Genomic DNA, 24,141 nt, shown 5'->3' on the forward strand with positions numbered 1-24,141 from the left:
GCGGGCATTCAGATTGATTCCATGCCCTAGGTGTTATAAGCAGAGCAGCAATATACACGGGTAAGCAACCAACGAGGGAGGGATAACACAGCATAGTGGATGCTGTGGCAGACAAGATGTTGGCCCTGCAGTCACATCAATAGCGGGAGGTGGAGGAGGAACACAACAAAACAATGCTTGCCTCTGGGGTATTGACTTCTTGAGGCCAAAGTGTATAAGATAGGTTTTGAATACGAACAAAAATGGCCAGTTCCCACATGGAGAAAAGGCAACCTTTAAACAAGTCTGTGCTTTAAAATCTGCCCAAGTAACAGTGAAACCAAAGAAACAAAGGAATGGAAGGATTCCAGATGGCTAGATAGCATGAACTGGGCTGTTTGCTTTAGAGCTGGGAAGTCAGAGAAGCTCAGGATGAGATGATGGCTGCTGAGCCGAAGATGAGGTCTACATTCTTGGAGAGTGTTGTCAATGGATAAACTTGACCCTCTGATGAAGAGGAAAGTCAGCCTTCCACAACTTCTCCTCATTATTTATCATTAGTCATTCAGGTGGCCCAGTTCCTTCTACCCACAATTCCACACAACATATTCCACAGAATTTCTATTTAAACCCCCATTTTGCTTGATATGTAGCTATTATTTTGAACAAACACTGTGACCTTGGACGAGTTGCATCAGCTAAGCATCTAGTTTTTCAGTTGTAGGCTGGGGATGAAATACACAGCTTAAGAACTGTTGAGAATCCTGAAGAAGCAAAAGCAGGTAAAAGAACTGATGCCATGTTAGTGCAAAACAGGTACTCAGGAAAGGGGCAGGTGATTATTATGGCTTTAATATGCTTTTTGAATTTCATGTCTTATAAAATTAGCATCCAAATTTATATGATATTTTTGTTGAAAGTGGGGCCTTCGAGAGGTATTTAGGGCCAGAACATAGGTTGAGTGGGCAGGATGGAGTAGTAGCCTTCTATATTTGACAGAGGACTAATATCCAGTATATATAAAGAGCTTAAGAAGTTAAACAGCAACAAATCAAGTAATCCAATTAAAAAATGGAGTACAGAGCTAAACAGAGAATTTTCAACAGAGGAACATCAAATGGCAGAGAAACACTTAAAGAAATGTTCAACATCTTTAGTCGTCAGGGAAATGCAAATCCAAACGACCCTGAGATTTCACCTTATACTCATCAGAATGGCTAAGATAAAAAACTCAAGTGACAACACATGCTGGTGAGAATGTGAAGAAAAAGGAACCCTACTCTATTGCTGGTGGGAATGTAAACTTGAACAACCACTTTTGAAATCTATTTGGCACTTTCTCAGACAACTAGGAAGAGTGCTACCTCAAGATCCAGCTATAGCACTCTTAGGCATATATCCAAAATATGCTCAAGTACACAAGGACATTTGCTCAACCATGTTTGTAGCAACTTTATTCATAATAACCAGAAGCTGGAAACAACCCAGATGTCCCTCAGTTGAGGAATGGATACAGAAATTGTGGTACATTTACACAGTGGAATACTACTCAGCAATTAAAAACAAGGAAATCATGAAATTTGCAGGCAAATGGTGGGAACTAGAAAAAATCATCCTGACTGAAGTATCCCAGACACACATGGTATATACTCACTTATAAGTGGATACTCAACATATAGGATAATCATACTAAAATCTGTACACCCAAAGAACCTAATCAAGAAGGTGGACCCTGGGTAAAATGCTCAATATTCATTCAGAAAGGCAAATGGGAGGGACATAAAAGAGGGAGAAAACAGGGAACAGGACAGGAGCCTACCACAGAGGGCCTCTGAAAGACTCTACCCAGAAGGGTATCAAAGCAGATGCTGAGACTCATAGCCAAACTTTGGGCAGAGTGCAGGAAATATTATGAAAGAAGGGGGGGGAGATAAAAAGACATAGAGGGGACAGGAGCTCCACAAGGAGAGCAAAAGAACCAAAAAAATCTGGGCACAGTCATCTCATGTGAGACTGATACTCCAACCCAGGACCCTTCATAAAGATAACATAGAACTCCTGCACAGATGTAGCCCATGGCAGCTCAGTGTCCAAGGGAACAGGGAACAGGGATTGTCTCTGACATGAACTCAGTGGCTGGCTCATTGATCACTTCCACCTGAGGGGAAAGCAGTCTTAGCAGTCTTACCAGGCCACAGAAAAAGACAATGCAGCCAGTCCTGATGAGACCTGATTGGCTAGGGTCAGATAGAAGGGGAGGAGGATCTCCCTTATCAGTGGATTGGGGGAGGGATATAGAAAAAAAGAGGGAGGGAAGGTAAAATTGGGAGGGGATAAGAGAGAGGCCTACAGCTGGGATACAAAGTGAATTAACTATAAATAATAAAAATAAAATAAAATTTTAAAGAAAAGGAGACAAAGAAAATTCTGGAGTCACTAGTCTATAGCGCTCAAGAAAATATATTTCCTATATATTTCCTGTCCTAGAGTGCTTTTAGAGATCTCTAGTCAAACAATGACCTCTTGATCTAGCACCCCTAACCTAGAGACTGTGAGAAACAAATGCCTATAAAAGAAGCAGAAAATTAAATAAGACAATCATGATATTTTTGTTGTTGTTGTCTTTTTCTGAGGTGAAGTACCAGTATGTAGACCATCCTAGCTTTCAACTCTTTGTCCCCCTGTTTTGGCTACAAAGAACTATTACAACTGTGTACTACCATTCTTAGCTTTTTCATGTTGTTATTATTATTAATTTCTATCATGAAAACTTCTCTCCCATCTTAATAAAAATTCATGTGGATTTGAACTTTGGGACATCAAGAGGGAGATGAGTGATCAATACATGTAATTTGTCATCTATCAGTTCACTTGTAAGGTTGGCCTGGGCTTCAGCTCCTCCATAGACATTGGAGATGGGATATCTGCACATCTACTTCTGGATGCATGGTTTCAGATTTTGAGTGTCCTGCCTAGGCAAGCACAGCTTGCGGATACAGGTTAAACACAAGAACAGGAAACGAGAGAGTATATGTATATCTACAGGCTCAGAATCTGGGCAATGTTGATCCCTGAAAGGCTATGTGGTCAATGGCTTAAAATGTTTTAGTGAGCGGGGATTGATTTGAGAAAGGCTAAGAAATACAGAGGGAGAGTGAGGTAGGACAAATAACAATAAAGTTTTTAGAAAAAGCCACAAGGAATCATATTATTCTGTGTTTTCCTAATAAGCATAGTGCACACATATGTATATAATTAAAAAAAATTCCCACCATTAGGAAGATGATTTTCTCCTCAAGAGTAGCAATCTACCTAACAAAAATCCAAGTACAAGACTTGAGGAACCTCCTTCTGAGTTGTCAAGAAACCCACCAAACAATAAAGGCTACTGCTATTCCTCTTGATGGCCTCCAAAAAATTGAAAGTAAGTCTATATTGCTGAAGACACCATATAATTGACACATAAGACTTAAAGAACTCGAGCTGGAACTGGCCTAGAAGCCTTCTCCCTGAGGACTAGCTGTCTCATAAGACTGAAAAGTTTTACGCAAGCTACTAAAGGAGGAAACCAATCAATAGTTCTACCAGTCTGTGATGCCTACAATCTACAATGACCAGCACTGTAAGAGTTCTCCAATGTGCAATAGTGGCACTTGTGTGTTGAGCCTAGAGTGGCTTTTGAACTTTCGTTCACTTGGCTTGTTTGAACCCGAAGCAGCAGCAACACATTGAGCTTGCTCCTTCCTTCCTCTCCCTGTCAGGGGAAGGGAGAAAAGGATTAAGCCTTCACATAAAGGACAGGTCAAAGCTCAAGGCTGAGAAAGGGGTAATAGCCCTCCCCCAACCAATTCCTTTCTTCCAGCAAACACCAAAGGTCTATAGCACTTTTTATTTTAAGTGCTATAACAGAAACAGCTAGACAGAGAAGAGACCTGGCTATAGGAATTGACTGGAGATACGGGCACATCTCAAAGTAAGTGGCCCAGAAGAGGCTCAGAGAAAATCAGCCCAGATCCAGCCCCAAGCCCTGAAGCATGCATGGACTGGAGAACAGAGACTTCACTCACTCGCTGTCTTCCTGCCACCAGCTGTAACACATTTATGTATAAGCTCTTCTGCAACGATAGTAATTCTAGAGCACATATTATAATCATTTTTACAGGTTGTTGACTCTTCAGAGAACTCAGAAATGAAAGATGGAGGAGGACAGAACTGATGAAGTGTATTCACAGATGCTCGGACCAGATGGTCTCACCAGCCGCCCCTTCTTCGCTGCTGATTAAGTCAGGTGCCAAATGGGGCAGAAACATGAGTAGATGAGTAGATTCCACTGTAGTCCAGCTGTGCTCTGGAGACCATTCCATGTGTTGTGAAGTGACTCAGAATCGTTATGTTTCAGACATCTTCCCTCCCTCCGGTCTGTAGAAGTGACACTCCTGAGGTAATGCACTTGCACGGGGTGACAAGCCAGCAAATGGTCCAAACTGTGGTCTGATAGCAAAGACGTGATTCTCTCTCTTTCCTTTTAATGCATTTGGAACCTAAACTCTGGGGACTCAAGAATCTCTGTCACCCTCAGCAAGGGATAATGAATTAGGACATCAGATTCTTTAGTTCCATGGACTTCCTCCATGCTGTCATGCAGCCATTCTGTCTTTGACTTACCCACCCTTTCTCTTTCCTCACTTTCAGACCATGTAAATTTCAGTGAAAATGAAATTCGTATGTGTTTTATTCATTTGCACTTAACTCACTAAAATATGATTTTGAGGGAGGAGATTGCCAGAGAAGTGAAAAAAAAAAAAAAAAAAAAAAGCCACAACCAACTTTTTCTTCCTGAAAAACAGGATGCCTGCTCTTGCCAAAATCCTAAGAACTTCAAACTTCAAGTGTTAGGGTTCAGCCTAAAGCTTAGGAATAACAAGGTGTGGAGTTGCTGCAGTTGTAGACTGACACTTTACTGCAAGCCAGGTACTAGGCGATGTAAGCACTCTAGTGCTCCCAGAAGGCTTTTCAGTTAAGCAAGTGGATATGGGTACCGTGGGCCCAGTACTGTGCATATTTTAGGACTGAAATCAACGTCAGAAGTCACATTGTTCAACACGTTCAATTCATGTATCAAGAAACTGAGTCTCTGTGAAGGTGTGTGTGTGTGTGTGTGTGTGTGTGTGTGTGTGTGTGTGTGTGTATTCATGTTTCAGATCCAAAGCTGAGCCTAAATTCTTGGTCCCTGGATTTTAAGTCCACTGATTTTTCTAAACTGTCTTCTTAACTTATTATGCAAATATACACGTAACTTTTACTGAAAGTCCCTCCCAAATACACTCTGCCTTTGAATCTGCTGCTGAGAAGAAAACCAAAGAGTAAAGACACATTTTCTTTCTGTATGGCAAAAAAGGAATCTCAGTTTGTATAGAAAAGAGACTGCAGTTCATTTGAAAAAATAACTCTTGAATCCTAAAGGAGTATATCACAGATGATAGAAAATATTTCTTCGACATGTAAAATGTAGGAAACTGATAGGTTAAAAATAAATGGTCTTACAAAGTTCCTCCTATATAGTTCAGTAGTAATGGCAATCACTGTATTAATAATTAATAATTAAAACATAAAATACATATTATCTTTAAGTAAGGGTTTTGTAGTCAGACTTTACCGTATGATTAATTATGTAACCCTAGACAAGGGTAATCTCTGTAACCCTTTGCAAGTTACAACTCAGTATAAACGTTTTTGAGGTAACATTGATATCAACAGCAACCTTAAGAGTATTGTGAGGGTTAGGGAACACATGCTTGTGTCTCACACGTGCTAGGTAGTTCACACTCATTCTAAAGGTGTTGAATACTCACGAGGTACCAGGCATCGTGCTGAGTAATATTTTTCTTTGACCACAAAAACATTAAGTAGATGCTATTATCAGCCTCTTTTCGTCAAGTGAGGAAACTACAGGTTAAATTAAAGAGCCAGAGCAAAGATTCACCTGGACTGACTTCCTGTCACATCTCTCTAACCTAACACTTTTTTCACTAACATAATAAATAGTATTATTTTCTTATTTTTAATTGTGTGTGAGGGGTTTGTATGTGCATATGTGTGTGTGTGCACGTGTGTTACAGATACCTGTGAGCCCCCCAATATGGATTGGGTGGGAGAATTTGGGTCCTCTGCAGGACAGCAAGCACTTTTAACTGCTGCCCATCTCTCCATCCAAAATAATTTTATTTGAATATCTCTATTCCATGTGATGTAGGGACTATCAATCAGCCTTACAGGTAAAAGTCCTTACAACTTAAAGATAAAGATCTGCAATAAGATCAGAAGACCATTGAGCAGCAAAGAAAAATCAATACCCTGCTTGGAAGTCAATCTGGCACTTTCTCAGGCAATTAGAAATAGTGCTACCTCAAGATCCAGCTATACCACTCCTAGGCAAATATCCAAAAGATGCTCAAGTATACAAGGAAATTTGCTCAACCATGTTAGTAGCAGCTTTATTTGTAATAGCCAGAAGCTGGAAACAACCCAGATGTCCCTCATTTGAGGAATGGATACAGAAACTGTGGTACATTTACACAATGGAATACTACTCAGCAATTAAAAACAAGGAAATCATGAAATTTGCAGGCAAATTGTGGGATCTAGAGAATATCATCCTAACTGAGGTATCCCAGAAGCAAAAAGATACACACAGTATATACTCACTTATAAGTGGATATTAGACATATAATACAGGGTAATCATACTAAAATCTGTACACCTAAAGAAGCTAATCAAGAAGGAAGACCCTCAGTAAGATACTCAATCTTCATTCAGAAAGGCAAATGGGGTGGACATCGGAAGAGGGAGAAAACAGGGAACAGGAACAGGAGCATAGAGGGCCTGTGAAAGACTACCCAGCAGGGTATTAAAGCAGATGCTGAGACTCATAGCCAAACCTTGGCCAGAGTGCAGGGAATCTTATGAAAGAAGGGGGAGATAGAAAGACATGGAAGGGACTGGAGCTCCACAAGGAGAGCAAGAGAACCAAAAATTTTGGGGATAGGAAAAGAAGAGGGAAGGGAAGGTGGGATTGGGAAGCGACAAGGGAGGAGGCCACAGCTGGGATACAAAGTGAATAAGCTGTAATTAATTAAAAAATAAATTTTATATAAGATTTTTTAAAAGTTGAGATCTCAGGTCTATGCTACTTCCTTGCATCTTGCTATTTCAGAGGGAAATGATTGATCAACACATGGAGTCCTAGAAAGCCTGATCAAATATACAATTACAAAGACCAGTTGGCTTAGGAACTGGATCCCACCCTGGAAACCATGAGCCCCTGCCTGCTGTCCTCAGGACTTCCTGACGTCCCTGCTAAGCCTCATGTATGAGGAACTGCCATCCATCTTCGGATCTGAACCACAAAGCGTTAGGAGTGGCAGCGTTTTATCGACATTCAATCTTCCCCAGACACTGGAGTGGCTTCAAAGCTGCGGAGTGTTCTCTGCCTCATCTAGACAAACGATTGTGGGAAGGTGGTTTCCTGTTGGTCCCAGCATGGGTGGCAGCCCTGTCTTGTGAGACTGTCTACCTGACAGTCTTTCACCTTTAAGGATTTACAAAACCAGGGGCCCCCAACATTCCCTTCCCCTGACACTGCCCCCTCCTCATTTTCACCTTCATTGCATGGAGCCCTGATTGCTAGGAGCTGGGATAGTGAAGACTCTTTTTCTCTGTCTGTCTTAGTGGGATTGTGGGTATTTACTGAGTATTTCTGCCCTACAGGCCAATGGTAAGTGGTGGGAATGCTGGGACAGAGAAATGTGAGCTCTTTTCCCATCTTTCATCCCTGTTTCAGTCTGACTTTAGGCAGAATAACAAAACCCATGCACAAGTTTAATGGAACAAATTTAGCACTGTGGACTGGCAATGAACTTGTGGGAACTGTGAGGTAAAGGAGTCAGTGAGGAGGTTTAGAAACTAAAGATGAAGGGCAACCTCCAGCAGTCCACAGGGTTGTGGGGAGTGTAAAAGATGTGCGCCTCACTAAAAGCCTGGGGAGAAGAGTTGAATGAGGGTACAGACAAAGGTGTTGGCCCAAGGGTGACAACCATATCACCCTTGAGAGCAGGCAACCATGGACACCTTCCAGAACAGTGGAAGGCATTGAAGGACCCCAGCATCTCTGATTGGAAAATCAAACACGTGGCATAAGAGCCTGGTAAACAGCTTCCTGCACCACAGGGTATGGCAGGTGGGAGAGGAAGAATGACCCTCAAATTCCTCCTTTCCTTTTCTCCAGTCTCACCACCTTCCCTCCCTCTACCTTGAGATATTAAGACACTCTGACATCAGATATGATAAAAGTTTTGTTCGGGATCTGATTCTAAACCATTCCGTGTCTTACAAAACCACAGCTCAAGGTCTTTGTACACATAGCCCTGTTGAAGCTGGGTTTGTTCTCCTGCTCCAATATCACTTTTCAGCTCTTTCCCACTACCAACTGCTGCTTGAAAGCCAAGCCATGGATCTTCCTTTTTGCTTGCCTCCTTGTCTTTGGTCAGCCTTTTCTGAATGCTAGATGTGAGCAAGACAGCACATTTACACAAGAAGATAGAGCAGGAGAGTCTGTAGGAATGAAACTTGAGTCTTGGGTGTTTTCCCGTAGGTTATATCAGTTAAACCAGGGAGTCAGAAGCCCAGCTCAGAAAAAAAAAACAAAAAACAGAGAATATGAAGGCAGCTCATCCCCAGTGGAACCACAGCAAGGGAGCTGAAAGCACTTGGAACTAGCAGGCTGCAAGTACTGTGGGCTCGTTAACTGGCTCCAGTACATGACACATTGGCCTGGCCTAAAGATGGGAGGGTGGAGGGAGTTGGCTTCATTACTCTCAGGGTGGTAGAGCTCATCAGAGCATGCCTATTCCCTTAAGCCAGGGTAGACACAACCTTCCCTGAAAGTGCCAGAAAGTAAATCTTGTAGGCTTTGCTGGATATAGGATCTCTGATGGACTGCATCACTACAGAGCAAAAGGCAACCACAGAGAGCATGTCAACAAATGGGTGTGGCTGGGTTCCACCCACATCACTTATGAAATGGAAGTCAGCCTGCTGGCTGAGTTCTGATAGTCGGTGGGGCTAGGGGCGAGGGGAGGGGAGGCTTTGATTCCAGTCCAGATAACCAGCACTGGAGCAGGAGCCCCTAAGCTTTGCAATCAGTCTTAGATTCCGTGACTAGGTCTCACTGTAATTCACAGTGCACCATGCTTCCCCAGCCTGCTCCCCATCTTCCCTCACCTCCTTGGTAATCTTTATCATTACTGTTTGGCATATGTTTTTGCTGCGTTCCTCGGGGCACAAGCTCCTCAGTGGAACCTCTCCAGGCACTGACAACCTTCTCCCTTCATTGGACATCCCTCGTTCTTGAATTGCAGTTGCATTTTCGGGGTGTGTGTGGGCCATCGGGAGTTAAAGCACACGCTTTCAGGATATTCAAGCTACATTAAATAATGTAACACTATGAGAGAGCTGTTACTATTTTAGTTCAACTTGAAGAACTAGATGACCCTTCTAGTGGATGGCAGAGCTGGAGCATGAAGAGGATTGTGTTTTAGGATACCATTAAATGAGATTGTAACTTCTTATAGAGTAAGAAGTTTAGCAATGAGAGTCTCATGGCTTCTCTACAAAAAGCCATGGGTAGGCTAAGGAGATTAGTGCCAATAACATGGCAACGGGCTGGGAGGCACACTTCCTCTTAACCCCTCTTGAACTGCTAGTACAATGTTAGTTCCACCAGGAATCCTTTTGGGGTCCTGGAATCCTCTGCTATATATTTCTTCTATCTCATCTTCTAGCAGAATGGCAAAATCATCTCCTTATATTCTATAATAATGTACTTACAAATTTCACAAAACTAATTTTAGCATTACCTATAATATACATACATACATACATACATTACTTTTTGAGAAAGGGTTTCTCTGTGTAGCCCTGGCTGTCCTGGACTTCACTCTGTAGACCAGGCTGGCCTTGAACTCAGAGATCTACCTGCCTCTGCCTCCGAAGTGCTGGGATTAAAGATGTGCACCACCACTGCCCAACAACCTGTAAAATTTTAACCTAACTTCAAATTTTCTAATAGCCTTTAAAATTAGCCAATCTCTACCTTCAAAAGGGATGTGCACGTTTAACGGGAGTGTTTAATATGTTTTTGTCATGCTAAAACTTTGTCATGGTTTTAGCTTATTTAACACATTGATAAGAATGCTGCTATTTTTATTGTCCCTATAGCAAACCCAGTGCTTCTTCAGATATATCAGCCTATCGTTCTTATTTTTCTCATCTTCTTAACTATTTACTTCTATTGCCTAATTCTCTCTATTCATTTTACTAAAGCGCCATACATGGCTAAGAGACTATAGAGTGATCTTGTCATGCTTACTTGATTTTTATATACACTTAAAAAATCTTTTTATTGTTGTTCTTTGGTTTAATTATGTGTACATTTTAGGACCATTTATATTGAATAACCATTAACTATAAATTCTCCCATTTTGGATGTTGCTGATCCTTCTCATACGCACTGGCATTTGGTTGTTTCAGGATTTTCCATCATGAGCCGATGTTCTGTGTAAGCCGTCTCACACACAGTTCCTTCCTACATTGACTCCAAGCGGTGGACATCTACCTGGGTACCTCGGTGTGTTCCGTGTATCTAGATGTGAAGAGTGGGAATCATATTACTTGGAATCCCTTAGGTCAATTTTGATTTTGGGATTCACTCCCAAAAGATGTGGAAAGTAGAAGAGGTAAGACTCCACAGGTCTCTAGCCACAGCTGCTGCAGGAGAGACTCAGGGCATCAACAGAGAGCAGGAGTGAGGTTCTGCAGAATCTTCCAGATATTCTCCTGAGCAAGCACTATGAAAAAAAAAAAAAAAAAACGCTCTAGAGAACCAGTCTCATATTTTGACTTTTGCAAGTCATTCAAGATGTTGTTTATGAGTTACTAGATTTTCTTACTTCCCATATAATTAGAAACTTCTTATTCAGCCAGAAGGATGGTCACAATCTGTGGGTCATAAACTGCTGGATCCTGCTTCTGAATGGCACCCTCTCCAGCATTTCAGGCCACTGGACACGGTGGTGTTGGTCTACAAGTAATTCCTGTGCTCCAAACACCTCCAGACACAGAAGTCTTCCTTATCTGGTTCTCCTGTCCTTCTAAAGGCTGTGCAGGATTCATGTCCCAAAGGAACCTTTTATTTCCCTGTGCAATGCCCCTAAGGGTTTGTTCTCTCTAAATCAGTCTCCATGTTAGTTTGCACACTGAAAAGCTAAGTCATATGTGGCTGGTGACATCACTTAGTTCCTTTCCTAATGCTGTGAAGGGACACCACTACCAGGACAACTAATAAAAGAAAACATTTAGTTTGTGTCTCATAGTTCCAGGGCATTAGAGCCCATGACCATCATGGCAGGCAGCATGGCAGCAAGCAGGCATAGAACACTGTGTGTTGAGAGCACACATATCAATCTACAAACAGGAGGCAGAGAGAGCTAAGTGGAAATGTCATGGGCTTTTAAAACCTCAAAGTCCATCCACAGTGACCTATTCCAACAGGGCCACACTTCCTAACCCTTCCCAAATAATTTCACCAACTGGGGACCAAGAATTCAACCATATGAACCTATGGGGCCCATTCTCATTTAAACCATCACACTGTGGAATCCCTTATTTTCAGTTGTGCTTACATCTTTAGCCATGATGAATACGCCTGGCCTGGTGCTAGTGTGAGAGTATTTTTTTCTCCTTCTAAAACATTCAAATATTTTAAGTTAACATACAAAGTAATGGATTTCTGTTGGTATAATGTTCTTTTAAAATGTATATGCCTTACCCTTGTTAATTCAAATGCTGATTTCCCCACCCCCAACTCTCTGGTTTCAATCTGGATATTGCATTGTGATACTCACTATAAGCATCCTATCCCAACTCTTGTGTAAACAGGACACAAATAAAGCAACTAGATACAATGTTGTGCAATGGGAGGAGCCAGAGGACAGGAAAGGGGGAGGAGCTAGAGAACAGGAAGGGGTGAGGAGGAGGAGGAGCTCGAGGAGAGGCAAGCATGAGGAGAGCAGAGCGGGAGGAGAGAGCTTGGAGGACTTGGAGCATGAACCAGACCTAAGATTTCACAAAAAGCAAGTATAATGTGGGAAATCTAAATGTTAGGAAACTGAGGGCTTGGAGGTTTATGAGTGAGTAAATATTGCCCAGCATTGTGTTCTAGGTTAACTAAAAACCCAGTCTCTGTGTGGTGATTTGGTTATACAGCTGCTGAGGATTAACAGCAGCGTTACCAGAAGATAAAAAAAAACAGTAAATATTAATAACCGACTACAACAGATTGCATTATGGTGTTTTCAGACATAAAAATCATTATACCTTGTTTGGATCCATTCTTTGCCTCACTGCCCCTCCCTTCTTTCTTCCTCTTGCTTGTTTTCTCCTGTTCTAAAATATTTCTCTTCTGTTTTTATGTCACACGTGTTCCATTATCCTGTTGTTTTGGAGATTTTCAATTCTTTCAAGATGAGAAGATTATTGCAATTGTTCCTTCTATGCAAAATTCTTAGCTTCTGCTTCCTATGGTGACCTATGTTTTAGGCTCCAATACCTTCTCAATGCTAGCAATGGAACTGCAGTTTCTGTAGCTTTTGGTGGGATTTGGGAGGGGTCTGATCCACTCAGGGACAGTTTAAGCTTCTATGGCCTTCTCTCTAAATTTCTGGCATAGTGATTTCCTTTCCTTGCAGTTGGATCAAGCATTTAAAAATATGTTTTGTCCAGAAATTTCTAGACTTTTAAAAGTGATGAAACATTTTAAAAACTTAGTACCCAACAAAGCAGAAGGAGCAATGTCCACGTTTTTTTTTTTTTTAATCCACCCTGCTGACCTAGGAGAGCAGAGGTCATATTTGTGAAGTAAAAGGGCTGCGTTTAATGATTCCCAGAGTCCTTTCAAGCACCCTGCTGTTCTGTGTTGCTGCATCTAGGCACATTGTATTTATATATAAATAGTGCTGCCAACACTTAGACACATGTGCTGGCCTGGTGGTTATTTATCACTGAAGGAGGACCATTAGAAGGAAGTTAAGCCAGCACATATTGAATATTTGGCAATAGAAAGGAATAAAATGTGGCCAACATGTTGCATGCAATAATGAGATTCATCATGTTGACCAGGGTTAATGAGTTCAAAAACTCACTCTCCATTACATATTGATTACAAAGAAACTATTCATTTGGGGAAAGCAAAAGAAAAAGAAAAGTATTAATGCAAAACCAACCACGCTTGATATCTGTATTCTATGCTTCTCATAAAGGGGTGATCTGGGGACTGTTTTGAGCAGAGATCTCAGCTTTCTCTTCTGCCCGTATTTCCAACTAAATTAATCTTTGATTCACTCATGATACATTGACTACACGTATTCCTTATGCTAGGCACTGGATTTGGTACTAGGGACAGCAGAGTACATTACACAGTCAAAACGTACTAGCCATAAAACCTGTGGTCTGTAGGTCTATGAGGACTTCAGGTATGTGGATATTTTGTTGACAAAGACAACTGTTGATGCCAGAGACAAAGGCAGAATGAGACAGAAAAGGACTGTAGAAAAGAAAACTGTCAACTGATTTAGAAAAGTCCAGAAATTAACACAGTTGAAACCCAGTCCAATCTGAAGTCTGAATGCTAGGTTGGCAAAGTTTTTCCAAGCTTATGAAAGAGCTTGGCAGCAAGTAGAGGGCAAGGGAGAAAGTGGGGCTTACCAGGGGCACATGGAAATTGGGCCCAGAAGGTTTCAGGAAAACTGATTCTTCAGTGTTGTCCCATGGATGATAGAGAAGCAAGCCATTGATTAATTACATTCTAAGTCAAGAGGCGACATCATTAGGTACAAAGGTCATTTCACCTTTAATATAGGGGTGTGGACACAAATGCAAATTCAAAGACATTGATGTGGTAAGTGGCTATGAGATGCTTGAGGGTAATGACAGGGAAAGGGGAAGAAAGAGGAACATTTTAAATATAACTTTTGAGGGAAAAATCATTTGGTTTCCAGTCTGAACCTTTGTACAAATGATGGTTCCATTGATGAGTCCTTAAACTGAAAAAGAGATATTTGGAAGAGAAAGAGGAAAGATAGAGAAAAGAGAGAAAGGGAGGAAAAGAGAAAAGGCAGAAGAGGGACGAGAGAAAAGAAGAGGTGGAGAGGGGAGAGGAGAAGAAAATTAGAAAAACCTGCAGCTTCTACTTCTCTGCTCTGTGTACCCAGGGACATTATTTAAAATTGCCGAGTCTTAATTTTCTCATTAATAACATAAAAATGTTTGCCTTTAAAGTAGTGTTGGTGCTCAACAAGATTTGGTTGTTAGTGACTATCAGATCATGCGCTCAATAATAAGATTCCTCACCTACACTCTACCTCATCAGTCCTAGTGTCAAATAATTGATTGAATGATTGATTGATAAGTATCACTCAGTGATAAGAATGGAGTTCAGAAGAGTGCAGCTATGCACATCAGCAAGCTTCTATGTGACACTGGAAGGGGGACTGCTCTTCTCCATCTCTATATGGTAAGGAGCCAATCTGGAGGATTCCTAAAGCTTGCCAATGAAATGAGGAAATGGCATTGCAGTCAGAGTGTCTCCAGGCCCCACATTGTCTCCCAAATAGGCGAAACCCTTTAGGGGAATTACAGTGTGGCTACAGGATACAGAAGGCTGAGACAGGCACGGAAAAGTCTCTCGTTTCAGATTCATTCAGGACAACATGAGCTAGCATTTGAGACACAGCCTGCTGTACAGTCAGCTGTGGTACATCAATCCCTCGACTTACTCACATTTCACTCTCCTCATTAGATTTTCATGGAGAGAGATACGGATACTGGTTTCTGAAAACCAACATCTTCATGGAATGGGGGTGGTTGAAAGAGAACCACACACGAAAATGGAGAATGCCACAAAGCGATGCTTTCAGGACAGCAAGGAGAGGCAAGAATCTGTTTTTCATTACAGACAAAAATGTTTTCCTAGATGGTAGGCAGACGTAAGGGTAGTTTTCTAGAATGAGGGGTTGATGTCTCCAGTGTCCACTGTCTTGGTGAGACCACAAACAAGTGATCTTGTTTGAGAGCTGTCATGTGTAAAACCTCAGACTCTGGAATCAGACAGGCACGAGTTCAAACCATGACACTATAATTCTCTAGCTGTGGAACTCTGAAAAAGTTATTTCATTAGTAGGTTTTAGGGTTTTTTTTTTATTTCAATATCAAGATAATGACTACAATACCTTTCCCACAGGTTTCTCCTATTAAAGATGATAGTCTGGATAAAGGAATTAACAGAGTATAGGACAAATTACCCTGTCGCTGATGCTGACTGAGATTTGGGCCATAAACAGTCAAGGGAAAGTCCCTTGTATAATTATATGAATGGAAGTTACTTGGCGGATGGGCAGAAACGTTCGGATACTCTAACCACAGGCTTTAAAGTGCTGAGAGCTGCAGTGGGTAGGGGTGTACCTGAAGGCAGGGCTCAAACACCAGATGATGGCATGCTCAAAGCCAGTGTAGTGGCTTACATCTGTCATTTCAACACCGGGAGGTGTAGGCGTAATCACCATGGCTGTGATTCTTGCCTCGCTTTACAAGTGGGTTCTAGAGCTGGGCTGTGGAGGGAGGCCACGACTTAATGTCCCCATCGTGAAAAAGGCCTGGTCTCATTAATGATTTGGTCATGTCATCCCCCCGCCCTCCCCTCCCCCGTGAGACAGGGCTCGTGTTAGGAATGATAACCATGGGAGTTCTTCCAAAGGAGTGTTAGGAACTGCAGGGGACTTCACTTGATTTTCAGTATTGCTATAAAAATATGAAGGTAAGTATAAAGAAGTTCTTTCTACGAAACCCACATTTGCATTTTAAGCAGAAAGGAGACAACACCTTTCCAAAGTCTTAGTAGGAACACTGTCTCTCTCTCTCCTCCCCTCCCTCTCCCCCAACTTCCCAGTTTCCAAAGAGAAGATCATGTGTTTCTGTTCTTGATGTTCAGGAGCAAAAGAACCAAGAAAATACTCATGGAGACTGGAGATGCTCATTATTATGTCTTTCCCCTAATCCTGGGACTTATCCTCTTGGAGCTGCTTAAACAGGGAATCATCAGCATACCCACCTGGCCAGGAAGTGTAGAGATAAAAGAGAAGTGATAGCGCTTGACAGTTGACTTTCCCTTTATTAGTGAATGAATTGACTAGTTCTCTTATGTTGGTACCCCTGAAGCAGGAGACTGGCCAGGATGCCCTTGGAAAAGAGTTGATGGGAAGAGAAGTGGTTGAATGCAAACCAGTAATTTCAAGTTAGGATCCTTGCTGGAAATGGTCATAACAAAGTACTTTGAAGAACCCAAAAAGGCACCCCATGAAAAAGCCACAACTTGAGAGTGGTTTTTGGCATACCAGAGAGATCAACTGGCTGGTCAATGTTATGGATGCACCCTAAGCCAGCCTGGATGAGCATCAGCCTCCCCTAGGCACATAAAAGAGGACAATAGTGTTCTTATAAGGAAAGAGAACACCAAGCATTCAATATTACCAATAAAGATTCAGGAGTCAGATGCTGGGGTGAAAAACTGCTAACTTGGAGAGGTAGAGAAAGCACCCAGCTGTCCTTCCTACTCAGCTCATGTTCTGAAGCCAAAAGCTTGTTACCTCATCTGACAACCCACGAAGAAAAAAACCTGCTGGCTCACCCAACAGCCCAGGAAAAAAAAAAAAAAGGCCAAAATCTAAAAGCCTAAGAGCTCCTTCTTCTTCTCCATGCTGTCTTAAATACCCTTCCTTCAATGTCCCTCCTTTCTACTTAATTGCTGTCAGCTGTTTTCTTGCTCTGCCTCTTGACCTAGGGTTAACTTTGTTAAATCCCGAGTACAGAAAGCTCTTGGTTAAAGGTGTGTGTTAGGGCTGAACCACACCAAATAAGAAACAGGTTTTTACAGCTCACAATGTTGGGATCCACAATGGGATCAAATATCCTGCAACAATATATCCTTTTCTTTGCCTCCCATGCCATGTCAGTCTCAGATGTGAAGCCCCAGGGATGAAGGAGAATGAGTAGGCAAGAACATCCCATTTTTCCTGTTTCTGGCTTAGTTCAGTTTCTCTATCAATCAGGATCTGAGCAGGAAACAGTGGTACATACCCAGATTGGATATTGAAATGTGTCCTGTATGCTCAGAATATATGATAACTGAGAAGGAATGAAATAGGACTTCTGACATCTGGCAGCTCTGGTTACGACCATACCTAAAAGTTTAGGGATGGAACACAGATACCAGCCTAGAAAGCTCATCGGCAGGAGGAATAGGGGAAAAGATATAACCCTCCCCTCTGGAAGTGGGTTGATTCCCAGTGGTGGGAATCAAGGGTAAGGAAACTTGTTCCTGTTTCCTATTCAGGTTAATTTCCTGGGGTGGAGAAGAAGCAGGGGCGGGGCAAGTCACAGGGGAGAAGGAGAGCATCCAGTGTTGATTTCTGCCAGCCTCTTGAATTAGCTAGGTTTCATTGACATGTTCCATGGCCATCAAGGCTAAGCCTCAGGGATCGAAGGAGAGTCCAACGATCTAAACTGAGATAACAAGGGGACGCTGGGCTTTTGAGCTAAAGAACAGTGCATTCAAAGCTCTTCTCACTTTCCCTATTACAGCAAACTAAATATGAGGTGACGTTGACAGCTCAAGCAACTACAAGTACAATTGGGGAATGTACCTGATGTTATGTCTCATCATCTTGGGTCATCTGCAAAGAACCAAGGATATTCCTGCCAGGACTTTGCATTTCCTACAGAGATGATGGGGACACGTGACGGCATTCCCTTCATGTCCCTACTTTCGCGCGCATTCACTTAGTGCAATTGATGCAACTTTTTCTAGGTGGCTGCCTTGTGGGAAGAACACTCTGCATTCTTCTCCATCCATAACTGGTAATGGAAGTTTTGGTTTCTTTAAACACTCAGTTATGTTATGTAAATATGGTTTTTGTTTGTTTGTTTGTTTGTTTGTTTGTTTGTTTTAATCTAAAGAGTAGGATTTTAGTTTGGGCTTTAGTTTGTCCACAGCTGATAACTGCCTCCTTCGGGGAGTGGTCTTTTCCAGCTGGTAATAGCCTGCTTTGTGTAGCACAGAGAGGGGCATGGTCTAGGGCTCTGAGGGACATAAATATGAGAACCCAGAAAGAGAAGCTGTGGTAGTCTGGAGAGACTAGAGATGGACAGGCCAGTGGCTTGGACAGATGCAACAGTTTGGAGTAGACTACTTGCTGCATTTGCTGTTGACAGATTGGTATAGCTCCCAAAAACCCATTGACCCTAAATAGCCAGGAGAAGTAAAGGGGTCTGTACCCCCTCTCCTCACTAACTTTCCCTCTCTTACCTAAAGTTTGGGGGTTGGAAGGAAGAGGCTTTAAAGAACCCCAAATATAACTCACAGTAAGTTCACAGCTTTCTTACATAAAATTTAGCTTTGGGATTCAGGAAGGCAAACCTTTCTATTTACATATATATATATTATTTATTACAATTTGTTCACTTTGTATCCTAGTTGTAGCCCCCTCCCTCATTCCCTCCCAATCCAACCCTCCCCTCCTCTTCTCCTCCCATGCCCTCCCCCAGTCCACTAATGGAGGAGGTCTTCCTCCCCTTCTATCTGACCCTAGCCAATCAGGTCTCATCAGGACTGTCTGCATTGTCTTCTTCTGTGGCCTGATAAGGTTGTTCCCCCCTCAGGGGGAGGTGATCAAAGTGCCAGCCACTGAGTTCATGTCATAAACAGCCCCTGTTCCCCTTACTAGGGTACCCACTTGGAGACTGAGCTGCCATAGGCTACATATGTGCAGGGGATCTAGGTTATCTCCATGCATGGTTCTTGTTTGCACTAGCAGTCTCAGAAAAGACCCCTGGCCCAGATTTTTTGGTCCTGTTGGTCTCCTTGTGGAGCTCCAGTCCCCTCCAGGTCTTTCTATCTTCCCCTTCTTTCATAAGATTCCCTGCACTCTGCCCAAAGTTTGACTATGAGTCTCAGCATCTGCTTTAATACCCTGCTGAAGGGGACAGCTTTGGTGTTCTCTCCCTCTTTGGCCCAGATACCATGGCCTCTGGGAGAATTCCTGTACTTTTCATGAGACTGTGCAACATCTAGTATAGTTATTCAGATAAAATAGGTGTTTAATATCATTAGCTAAGGAACAACATGGGAAATAGTAAAGTCAGGTTTGCCTGGGTCCAAAGCTGCTCTTTTGTCTCTGTGGAGTATCGCGTTTAAGGCAACGTCCTACCTGCTCGGTCAGAGGCCATCAGAGAGCTTCCCTGAACTAGAACAAATTGTTCCAGACTGGATGCAATCCAGATCATCCTGAGCCAGTAAGATCTGCAAAAGGGAGTTTGTGTAGGCAAGGCTCACCTAAGCTACCCCGGACAGTGTGGGGCTGGGCACATGGGAGAGTCCCGGGGGATCTGAGGGTGAGTATGCTTTTGGATTTATCCAGCAGCACTCCCATAAAACATAGTATTTCACAGACACAAAATTCTGGGACGAGTATCACAGTCCGAGTGACCAGACTCAAGGCTCAACAGGCCAGAATCCCTTGCATAATGTGTCTCATGCCTTTAATGCCAATCCCACTCCATCCTTACAGAAACCTCCTGGTTCACATAGCATGGAAAATAACAATATAGCTGGCCTGTAATTCTCTGTCAAGAGAATTTACAAATCAGAGTTTGCTAGGATTTTTCTGGCCCCCTTCAGCCTCCCAAGCTGTGAAGCCATTTTGTTGTTACTGATGTGGTCCATTTCTCACTCCATCATGTCTGTACACTGCTGCTCCAACTCGTCACTACAATACTGGCCCTTGTAACACCCAGAGTATTCTTGTGATGTTGGAGGCCGTCTTGGGAGATAAACCTCAAAAGTATCTGGTTCCTATTAAAAGTACGTCTACAGAATTGACATCTTCTTAGGGCACAATTAAGTGAGATCCACAACAGCAGATGTGGCCACCAGGGTACCCTTTCATGTTCCTCGTTTCCTGTTGTTCAGCCTGATGTTTCTGTAGGGAAGAAGAGCTTCTGAGCATCAATCAGCAGATGTTCTAGTGTGTTTATGGTACCACCCATATACCCACAACCTCTTATATGCTCTATCACATCTTAGAATCCAGCTCTACAGGCTTGCATTAGCTGCGAAGAACATGGGAGAAGTTAGAAGGTACTCTGCCTAGCAGGTAGAACATGGCATCTGTAAGATACAGAAATGTGTGTGTTCAAGCTATCAGGACATCCTAAGATCAGCACAGTGGATAATGAAGCTATCCAGATACTGGGAGTCTACCCAGGGGTTACTGATTAATAGCACCACAGAATAAGCTTGATTGGGAGGGCTCTAGGGTTGGAAGTTGTGTGTGTGTCAGAGCAAAGCTCGATAAAACCAGTAAAAAAGAGGTCTGTAGATACCCTCTATAATTATGTTAATTGCAGAGACAAGAATGCCATAAAGCACCTACACTAATGTACCAGTTCCTTATTTTGATTTTAAAAATAAACTTAGCAATTTATCATATGGGATACACTTAGCAGAAACAAATAACAGTGATGAAGCTTAGTAGGCAAACTAAGCCAGGACTGTGACTAATAAACACAAATGTGATTTAGATTTTGGTTGATCCTTGTGTCTCTCCCTAGACATATGTTTCTCAGGATCGAGTTTCTATATTAACTTCATTTTCTCGGGCACAGGAGATGTTGTGAAGATGCTAGGTGAAATGCTTTTGAACGAATGTCAAATATGAGTATTTGTGACCTGGGGACATACTGCAATGTTCTAGCATGAAAACGTTTGTTGACAGCTGACTTCATCTATAAACAATTGAGCAATGCAGGGACTGTGACAGGATTAGGAAATACACAAAGATGGATTCTTCTAAATGTTTTTCTGTTGTACAAGGAGAAGTGGGACTAAGCACAGAGATGAAAGGTCAAGGGAAGATTCAGTTGTGGGGAGGGAGAATCTACTGTGATGTAGCACAATTAAAGCCTCAAAGAAGCAAATCAGAGCGAGGAGAGAAGGTCCTTTTCCTCAGGCTCCAGTGCTATTGGTCTTTGTTGCTGACTCTCATCCCCTGCAGCAACCAGAAACAGAAAATCACATAGATTCCTGAATTTGCAAAACTGAAAAGAGGAGAAGTTGAGCAATTAGGTCTGTAGTGTCCTAAGCCTTAGCTCTAGGTCTGTTGCTAACATTGATGGAAATTTTCTCATGTAAGCCAGAAATAGAAGAAAGAGGAGATGGAGGGTCATTGAAGGAGACAGTAGTCTGGGCTTTATCCCTCCTGGTGACACTGTTCCGTGTGGCCTTAGGGAGAACTCCTGGCACCTTTCTGGGTCTCAGTTGCCTATCTCAAAAAACAAGGGTGTCTGGACTTTAGTCTCTTTAAGATTCTCCCAGTAAACTAGGGCAGAGAAAAATGTGAACTCTTGGGAATACTATCCAAGAACCATCCAGAAGGAAGGTGAGCCAAGTTCATAAAACGATTTAATCCTTAGAAGCACGATCCAGCCAATAGCCAGACAGGCTGTGATTCCCTTTGCTGTGTTTTCCTATTTTCACGCCAAGCCTGAAATGCTAAGTCATTGCTTTTGCTAGAAGGATATTTTCTTATTGCATTCTGAGGATTTGAACAAATATTTTCATTCTGAGGAAAGCTTTGAGAACATTTTTAAATTGCAGGTTTGGCTTTCAGGACTGGAAGAGGCGCATCCAATCTGCAACAAGGAGCCTTCAGGTTTGGGCTACCCCTGAACAGAAAGGAGCCAATCAGCATCTTCGCAGCTCAACCTTGACACACCCTTCCTGCTGCACCGCCTTGAACTTCCCAGTGAGCCTGTGGGCTCTGTGGTTAACGGGGCTGTGCTGTCCTGAGCGGCAGATACTGACAAAGCAGTTATCTTCATGGCTGGCGGCAACACAATCCTATAAATTGGCCACCTACGTGGAAAACTCTTGAGATCTGCTTCCTCCCTCAACTTCTATCTACACAGATGCCCGCCTGAAATTCCATTTCTGGGACAGTATCTCCTTCCTACAACCGGGCATGTTTTCTTTTCCATTGTCAGAAAAAGCAGAGCACACAGACCCAAAGTTCTACAAAGTACAACAACGCTAGCTGGCCACCCACGACCCAGCAAGAGAGCAAGCAGCTTGCCTCTAATGAACTTTCTCTTCCTAGTCCTCAATTCCAACTGTTATGTGGGAGAAATTAATCCTAGTGGAAATGACTAGAGTTTCCTCACACTATTGATAAGTGTGTCACTCTTGAAACAGTTGTGTGCAAATCATCCTTGGAAAAAGATATTTGTCTAGATTTCAACTCATCATTCAGGTGGCATTTTATGAGGAATGGAAAAAAAACTGTGTGTGTGTGTGTGTGTGTGTGTGGTGTACACAATATGATGGAGGTGGTTTTTCAATTGGGGGTCTCTCTTCCCAGATGGATCTAGTTTGTATCAAGGTGACAAGGAAACTAACCGGGACAGGGGCCTCACCCCTTTATTCCTTCTCTCTGATTTTGCTGTTTGACTCTCAAGATGAGCAGTTTGTGCATCTCCCACACTCTTCCACCAAATGCCAAGCCTCACAACAGGCCCAAGTGAGGCCACTTACTCACAGATAGCAACCTCCAAACTGTGAGTCAAGGTAAAGCCTTTCTTTTCTAAGTTAATTGGCTGAGGAAAGTTGACCAAAACACCGTAACAGACACCTAGCCTTGTGATTGGCCAGAATATATTAGAATTGTGTTTTTGTCTCTCCAGACAGAAACAGTACTGGTGTATCATTCAGATGCTTGTTTGTTTGTTCAGATGCTTCATTCTCATTGTCAGTCTGTTTGGTTGTTTTTTTTTTGTTTGTTTGTTTGTTTGTTTTTTCCCCTCAGTAGTGTTCACACTTACTGACTTAATTATTTACTCATGGCTATGTTGATCTTTTTTGTCCCCTGGCCTCCTCCAGCTGGGACATAAATGCTACAAACATGGTCTTTGTTCAGTGATGTATTTCAAGCGCCTAAAATAGTGTCTCGGATATAGTAGGTTCTCTTTTTTTTATTTTTTTTTATTTTTTATTTTTTTAGTAGGTTCTCAATAAATACTTGTTGCATAAATGAACAAGGAAAAAGAAGACAGCACATTGTACTGCAGGTAAAATGGTGGGAACTTGCTGTCCTGTTGTGGTTAAAGCCAGAAGACTGTATTAAATAAAGGCTAAGAAGAACATTTATGAAGCAGACTACTGTGTTGCCTTTAATAATATTATTTGTTCTTATCCATTAGACCTTGAATCTGGTACAGCAATTTGGCCCAGATAATATGAACAGAAAAACCCAGAGATCCGTGTTCCTCGGTATGGTTTACTGGGCTCCAGGACTGCCTGTTGAATTTGTAGGGCAAAGGGTCAGAGGTATTACATGATTCCTTTCAGAAGAACTAACCCATCCTTTCAGGAGCTTTCTCCAGGGGAATCATGGGAACCACACAGATGTTCAAGCACCATTCTCCTTTGATCTCTTTAGGTTCTGAAGAGGAAAGACTTTCATTGCCAAATTGCATTAGGCAACCTTGTGTATTTCATAGTCCACGATGCTATGAAACATCCTTCAAGAATTTGTTTAAGTGTGTTTAAAACCCAGTGTTTTACTTGACCTCAGAAGCCCTTTTCTTTTTTAACTTCCTTGTGAAAATATGGTTTTTTTTTTTTGCTTGTAAAAGTTTCTGTTAAAAACAACAACAACTTCATTTCCCACCCCCATCCACTCACATATGGCCTAAACAAATCCTAGCTTCTAGATGATTCCTAACGCTGGGACCCTTTAATACAGTTCATCCTATTGTGGTAACCCACATCGACAAAATAACTTTTGTTTCTAGGTTGTAACTGTAATTTTGTTACTGTTATGAATTGTAATGTAAATACTTGTGTTTTCCAATGGTCTTGGGTGATCCCTGTGCAAAGAGATCATCCAACTTCCCCGTGGGGTCGTGACCCACGGGTTGAGAACCACTGTTCTAGACTAATCT

General features: G+C 42.2%; 1 long non-coding RNA gene across 2 annotated transcripts; it reads left to right on the forward strand.

Annotated features, from left to right (window-relative positions):
- Nucleotides 1–14,461: 14,461 nt before the first annotated feature.
- LOC132646845 (uncharacterized) lies at nt 14,462–23,353 on the forward strand. Of its 2 annotated transcripts, none has more exons than XR_009585174.1 (3): nt 14,462–14,605; nt 17,728–18,003; nt 21,800–23,353. It is a non-coding gene; the product is annotated as an uncharacterized LOC132646845 (long non-coding RNA). The 2 variants fall into 2 exon arrangements; XR_009585173.1 differs by having other exon boundaries at nt 21,813–23,353.
- Nucleotides 23,354–24,141: the final 788 nt, after the last annotated feature.

Source organism: Meriones unguiculatus, chromosome 12 (genome assembly GCF_030254825.1).
Source record: "Meriones unguiculatus strain TT.TT164.6M chromosome 12, Bangor_MerUng_6.1, whole genome shotgun sequence".
NCBI classification, from domain to species: domain Eukaryota; kingdom Metazoa; phylum Chordata; class Mammalia; order Rodentia; family Muridae; genus Meriones; species Meriones unguiculatus.